A 7898-nucleotide genomic window follows, 5' to 3' on the forward strand; every position below is an offset into this window, starting at 1 on the left:
GCATGGACAAACCACCAGTGGTGGTTCTGGGTATTGAAACAGAAACAGAACCAGCTTTGGAAACTCTCAAACTAGAGGTGGTAAAAGACCTGGCAACTGCTCAGAAAAAGATTACAGGATACTCTGCGCTAATGCTGGATGCAGGATCAGATGCTGTTTGGTAACTCCATTGCCTATAAGCACTTCTGGGTCATAGTTCAAGGGTGGATAAGAACACTTTTGGTTAAGAAGTAGTGCCATCCCCATGGGTAGTATCACTTCTGGCCCCCAGAGGTCAGGGACCCTGAAGAACAGTATTATTTCTGATTATAAGGAAGGAGGAACCCAAATAATCAGTATTAATTCCAACCTCAAGGAATCAGGGGCCTTTCTTGGGTGAATACCACAGTGAAAATCAGTAAAATATTGAGTAGACCTCTCCCAAGATCACACAAATTTAGCAGCACAGAAAACTTTCAAACCTCCAGAACTAGCTCTGAAAACAGCAGTATGAAAAAGCCTAAACCTTAAGACAGAGGCCTTCCCCTCCCCACACCAAGAACAGAGTCTAACAGTTTCAGATTAGGAAATAAGTTGAAAAGATGAATAAACAAACCAACAAAAAGAAGCTGACCACAAACAAAGCTATGTAACAGGGAAAATTAAAACAGAAACTCAGAAGACAATGCATATGTTGCCTTTCTTAACATTTTTTACATAGCAGAATAGCTACAAAAATTAAAATAAAATGTGAATTGAACATAAGGCAACAAGAATTCACAGAGTAGGAGCCAGAGGCAAGATGGCAGAGTAAAGGCAGATACTTACCAGAGATCTCCCACAAACCCCTATAAATACCTGTAAAAAAACTAACTCCAAGCAAATTCTAGAGCATCAGAAACCACAAAAAGACAGAGTGAAACAAATTTCCAACCTGAGACAACCTGGAATGTCAACAGCAAAGGTCTGTGAGCACCAGTCTGAGAGAAGAGCATGACCAGCAAAGACACCTGAAGCAAGCCTCAGGGGACTGAATAATGTGGTATCTGTGATGATTTCCAGACTTCCCAACCTAAAACTGCCAAAGACAACTTAGAAGATGAATAAGAAAGGTCTGTTAGATCTGGGTGAGAGATGAACACTATCCAACCCCAGGGTGGCAACGGGTAGTGGCAGTGATGGCAGCTGCTTCCAGAGTTCTTGGCCCATACATTGGTCATTCACAGTTGGGGGACTGAGCAGCTGATCAGAGTGGAATTGCCAGGATCTCTTTGCTGGCACTGAGGCAGGATTGTACTGCTTTGCCTGGGCCTGGATCTGGATCACAGTTCTGGTAGGTGGTTCTATGGTGAGGAGGAGCCCTGGTGTAATGAACTTGTGAAAGCAGTGGAGAGGGGATGCTCCTCACAATTCCAAGGCAGAAAAGAGTGCTTGTGGTAACTCACATACCAGAGCAGAAATGAGGAGAGGAGTAAACACCTCTCCTTTGCTCATACCACCTTGGAAGAACTGAAAAATATGTGGTGTTATTGCTTTTTGGAGGGGGGAAGGCAGAATAATTGGGGTTAAGTGATTTGCCCAATGTCACACAGCTAGTAAGTGTTAAGTGTCTGAGGCCAGATTTGAACTCAGGTCCTCTTGACTCCAAGGCTGGTGCTGCATTCACTGTGCCATCTAGCCTTCCCAAGAACTGAAAATTTACATGTCCCTAGAAGTATCTCTGAAAACAGCTTCACAAAGTCCCAGAAGTTTGTGAGAATGTACCCACCACACTGGAAGCAGTTCTACCTTGACAAAGAGTTAAAGCAATTGACTGTGAAAATCAGCAAACAGAAGAAGAGAAATCAGACTATAGAATCATGCTTTGGTGACAAGGAAGATCTAAACATGCAACCAGAGGAAGATAAAGTGCCTACATTCAAAACCTCCAAGAAAAATATGAATTATGCACAGGCCATGGAAGAGCTCATAAAGGACTTTGAAACTCAAGTAAGAAAAGTACAGGAAAATTGGGAAGAGAAAAGAGAGTGATGCAAGAAAGTCAAGAAAAATGAGTCAACAGCTTGCTAAAGGAGACCCAAAAATACTGAAGAAATAACACTTCAAACAGTAGACTAACTCAAATGGTAAAGGAGGTCCAAAATATCAATGAGGAGAAGAATACCTTAAAAAGAAGATTTGGCCAAATGGAAAAAAAATTCCAAAAACTCACTGAAGAAAATAATTACTTAAAAATTAAAATGGAACAAATGGAAGCTAATGACTCTATGAGAAATCAAGAGATAATGAAACAAAACCAAAACAATGAAAAAATGGGAAATATTTCATTGGAAAAACAACTGACCTAGAAAATAGATCCATCCCTAAAAGAGAATTTAAAGGCCTGCTGTGCCACTTGCCTGCTAAGCTCAAACTGGGGGTCTTCAGTTGCTGGTATGTTCTGTGGTTGAATGACTCTCAATGGCTTGCCTGGATACTACCTGTGCTGCTCTGCACTCCCCTTTTACACAAGTGAGAAAGATCTTGGCTGAAGTCCTTGTAAGTTATCTTTGACTGGGAAATTGTTTCATTCCATCCTTTTATGGATTCTGTCACTCTAGAATTTTTAGAGACTTGATTTAATGTTGTTTCTGAGGGAAAATTGGGAGAACTCAGGCAGCTTCCTCTCTTCTCCCTGCCATCTTGGATCTCCCCCAAAGCTTTTGATAAAATTCAAAATTTACTCTTTTTTTAATATGAGATATTTGGAAGTATAAATATAGGAGGGTCTTTAAACAACACAATAAAATGTATTTATTTTAACCAAAAAATCAACATTATACACAATGGAAATCACTAGATAGATAGGAAAAATAGGCTACTGGCCCTTTTCACTTTTGATATTTTGCTGAAAATCCTAGCAATAAAAATAAAATAAAGAAAATATCTTAAAGAGATTAATACCATAAATGAACAGATCTAAAGTGTATTTTTTTTTTTACAAATCACATAATGTATTTTATAAAGACAAATTTTCGAATAACAACAACAGATTTCATGGAGATTAATGAGCTCATTATCTGGGAAAATACCAGATTTTACAAAGAATAATTTGAGTATTTACTTCATGAGTATTTAGTTGAATATTTGAGTATAAAATTAAAGAAAAATAAGAATAGATACATTATAAATGGAACTGATCAAAATATTTGGTAATTGACTTCTCTTGTACTCAATAGGACCTATATTGAGAAAAGCTATAAAATCACCAAAAGTAAAGGAAGATTTAAAAGACTGGTTTAATGAAAAGACTCAGAAGTCAGGGTACTTGAAATGGTACCTCTAGAATATACTACCTGTGATAAAAAAGGGAACAATGTTTAATTACTCCAAACCTCATATTTCTCACCTATAAAAGGAAGGGAGTCCAACTAAATGTCCTCTGTGAAACTTTCTACCTCTAAAGTTCTGATACTATGATCCTACTGGAAACTCATTAAATGTTAATATGTGTGTGTGTGTGAGAGAGAGAGAGAGAGAGAGAGAGAGAGAGAAGGAGAAGGAGAAGGAGTCAGGCAGCCTTCTGGTCTTTGAGAAAAATACATATTTCCTTTAAGGAGCTTAGATTATAATGGGGGAGGGGAGAGAAAAATTATGTAAAATGGATCTGTAAAACTGTGAAGGAATGAATTGGCAAGGTCTCCAGAGAATCAGTAGAGCAGCTGGGAGACAGCTGAGCAATAGTAGGCTAGGTATCCAATTAAATGAAGATCCCAGAGAGGAATAGTCTATTTATGAATAGTTGGATTATTAGTTTGAAAATGGAATCATTCTTCAACTTAATTTGCAAATTTAAAGGAAACACCAATCTAAACACAATAGGTTTCCCATAAAAACTATACAAAATCACAATGCAATTTGTGTGGTAAAACAAGTGGCAAAGCATAGTATCAGGTAGGCATCAAACTGATAAAAGAGAACAACTACACAAACTGCAAAAATGGAAACATGGACTAATGAAATGAAATGGATAAATAGACATCCTGTTGCATATGCACATGCATGTACCTATATACATACATATATAGACACACATAGAAACACACCTACACATATGTGTGTATACACATATGTAAAATGTAATGTTTGATAACATTTAGAAAATAAAAAATGAGGAAAGTATTCATTATCTATACATATATACATACATACCATGTTTCCCTGATAATAAGACACTGTCTTATTAATTTTTTTGGACAGAAAAACACCAGAGGGCTTATTTTCAGGGGAGGGCTTATTTTAATGAACATTGACAGCAATTTTAATGAACAGGTAAATGTGAACAAAAAAATGTACCTTTATTCAATAATGATCATGTCATCTTCTTCAACAACATCTTCATAAGTGTCCATACCCTGAATTCCGTCATGCCCATCATGCCCCCTGAGTTTTTCTTTTTTCCTCCATCATGTCCTTTTTATCCTCCATCATGCCCCCTCACTCCCGCTTACATACCGGGTTTTTATTTTGTCCTGCCTCAGCTCTCCTCCGCGGCACTGCTCTCAATGGTGCCAGCAAGCAAATCACTGGGGAAGAACAGGATGACGCGCTCACTGCTGCAGCTCTGAATGGATGCAGCTCGGAGCGTGGCGTGCGTTTCACGGGGGAGGGGGGGAACAGTGCATACAGAGGGTACCGTAATGTAGCACGTAGTGCAGGGGATAACCTTCACTACAGTAGCAATCTCAATAGGGCTTATTTTCAGGGGAGGGCTTATTTTAGAGGAATCTTACACAGTAAGGGGAGGGCTTATTTTCGGGATAGGTCTTATTATCGGGGAAACATGGTATATGGACACACATAGAAACACACCTACATATATGTGTGTATACACATACATAATATTTAATGTTTGATAACATTTAGAAAATTAAAAAAAATCGGGAAACAATTCATTATCTAAGAAATACAATTTGGAAAATTTTTTGTCATGGACAGTAAAACAATACTAGTGGGGGATCTAAGCTTTCCCTTCTCACAACTAGATAAATCTAACAAAAAAAGAAGTAAGTAAGTTAAGAAGGTGAAAGGAATTTTAGAAAACGTGTATATGATAGATCTCTGGAGAAAATTGAATGGGAATAGAAAAACAATATGTCTTTTTTCTCAGTGGAACATTGCACCTATATAAAATTTGAGACTGAATTAGGGCATAAAAATTCACAAATGCAGAATGGCAGAAATATTAATTGCCTTCTTTACAGATCATAATGCAATTAAAATTACATGAAATAAAGCACCACTACATTCAAAATTAATTGTAAATTAAATAATCTAATCCTAAAGAATGAGTTGGTCAAAGAAGATATTATACAAATGATTGATACTTTCATTAATAAGAATGACAAAAATGTGACACAGCAAAATTTATCGGATACATTCAAAACAGAACTTTGGGGATTATTTATATCTCTATCAGTATATCAGTGAAATAAAAAAAGAGTAGATCAACAAATTTGATATTCAATAAAAAAAAAAATCCTAGAAAACTAACACATTTAAAATTCCCACCAGCCCTGGAGTCAGGAGGACTTGAGTTCAAATTAGGCCTCGGACACTTAACACTTATTAGCCCTGTGACCTTGGGCAAGTCACAACCCCAAATGGTCCTCCAAAAACAATCCCAATTAAACACCACATTAGAAATCCTGAAAACCAAAGGAAAGATAAATTAAAGTTAAAGTAAGAAGACCATTGAACTAAGAAATAGAACGGGTTTTATGGGGGGGGGGAAACAATGAAATAGATAAACCTTTGGTTAATTTTATTTAAAAAAGAGAAGAAAACCAAAATACTATCATCAAAAATTAAAAGAATGAATTAACCATCAATGAAAAAGAAATTAAAGAAATTATTGGGAGCTATTTTGCCCAATTGTTTGCTTATAAATCCTACAGCCTTAGTGAAATGGATGAATATTTACCAAAAACATATATGATGTTGTCATTTGTGTGGCTGGGATTCGGCCACCGTTGTTCCTTCGCCCTCTCTCTGTTAGTGTTCTCTTGTTCTCCTTTTCCTTCCTTTTCCCCCTTCTCTTTTTCCTTTTTCCTGTCCCTACCTTCCCACCACATCACCGTGAGACCACCTCCTGTTCCCCCCCATTCCCGGCCATCAGCGGAAATGGTGCATGTCTACATTGAGCACCTCAGCTACCATGTCCGTGAGAAAGACATCCAGTTTTTTTTTTTTTTCCTTTTTCCCGTCTGCTGTAACTCGACCTGAAAAACGGGCACGGTTTTCCGGAGTTCGAGGACTCCTGCGACGCCAACCATGCCGTTTAGGAGCTTAACAGCAAGGACTTGTGCAGGGACAACCTCCCCCGCCCTCCCTCCCCCCGACCGTGACGGCTCCAGCTATGGCAGCCACAGTGGTTGGTGACTGCAGTCGCAGAGCCACCGGAAGAGATAAATATGGACCACCTGTTCCAACAGAGTTCAGACTGATTGTAGAACATCTTTCTAGTCGTCGCAGTTGGCAGGATTTAAAGGATTTCATGAGACAAGCTGCAGAAATAACATATACAGATGCTCACAAAGAACTCACAAATGAAGGTGTAATTCAATTTCGTTCCTACTCTGACATGAAACGTGCTTTAGATATGGCACAGAAATAAATGCCAGAAATATAACGCTCATTGAAGATAAGCCACGGACAAGCCATAGGACATCCTATTCTGGAAGTAGATCTAGGTCCAGGTCTAGGTGAAGGTCTCTTAGTAGGAGTCAAAGAGGCAGCCGAAGTAGAAACCATAGTGCCTCAAAAAGTCACTCAAGATCCAAATCTAGGTCTCCAAACAAACATCATCCATGTTCCAGATCTAAAGGCAGAAAGTCTAGATCAAAGAGCAAATCTAAGGCCAAGTCTGATCGAGGCTCTCAATCTGGCAGCAGATCCAAGGCAAAGTCAGAGAAGTCACACAGTAGGTCCAGGTCTCCATCTCCCAAAGAAAATGGAAAAGGAGAAACAAAGTCAAAATCCAGATCAAGAAGCCAGTCTCAGTACAATTCACCATAACCTCCACCACCATCAAAGGTTCATTCTGAGTCTCCTACAGTCATAACATAACGGCTACATCAGTATCTCACTCTAGATCTCAGTCAAGCTTAAGACCTAGTTCAAGAGATTAAAAGTCCTGAACTCCTTTGCACATTTAAGGAACACTTTCTTACTTGCCAGGCAAATTATTCTGTGATGTTAGGACTTCCAATGTTGACCTCTTCTCAGGAGAAAACCTGAACATAGGGGCATAAAAGTTTGATTTGGAAGCAAGAATAATGGGGAAGAAATGAGGGTCTAGAGAAATGGTGACCCAAAGCAAAGACCTCCTTTTGTAGAAATTAAGCTCTTTGATTTTAAAGTATTTCAACATTAATAACTTTTGTAGAGATTAGGCTTAGCTATGATTTTTAGCATTTCAGCAGGACCTGCTGTTGAATGAGCTTTTCTTTTTGAAGTATTAAACTCTCAAAGACCCTTTACACTTTTAAAGCTTTGGAGAGGACTTTGTTGTTGGTGTTATTTTTTTTTTAATATGTTAAAGTTACAAATACTCCTGAGTTGTATTAAAGGTTTGCTACCAAGGGAATGAAAGCAACAGGTAAATAATAAATGGCTTTTTAACAGTTTTGTTTCATACCTATTTTTGGAAATAAATACAAACTGTATTGTGTATTGTGAAGTATAAAATTAGGCAAACTTCAAATTAGCAATAAATTCATTTTGGTATACCATTGTAAAAAATATTTATGTAAATTGTTCAGATTAACAGAAGAGAAAATAGAATGCCTAAAGAGTACCATTTTTACACAAAGAAATGAAACAAGCCTTTAATCAACTCTCTCAGAAAAAGTAAAAAAAAAAAAGAAATACAAGGTTAG

At 37.7% G+C, this 7898-nt stretch overlaps 1 pseudogene; it reads left to right on the top strand.

The window, feature by feature from the left end:
* The first annotated feature begins 6141 nt into the window (after positions 1-6141).
* LOC138147499 (serine/arginine-rich splicing factor 6 pseudogene) lies at positions 6142-7592 on the top strand (annotated as a pseudogene).
* The last annotated feature ends 306 nt before the right edge of the window (positions 7593-7898 follow it).

The sequence above is a fragment of the Petaurus breviceps genome, unplaced genomic scaffold (assembly GCF_028583685.1).
Source record: "Petaurus breviceps papuanus isolate PSGF00001 unplaced genomic scaffold, PetGlider_PUasm1.0 90792, whole genome shotgun sequence".
NCBI lineage: Eukaryota > Metazoa > Chordata > Mammalia > Diprotodontia > Petauridae > Petaurus > Petaurus breviceps.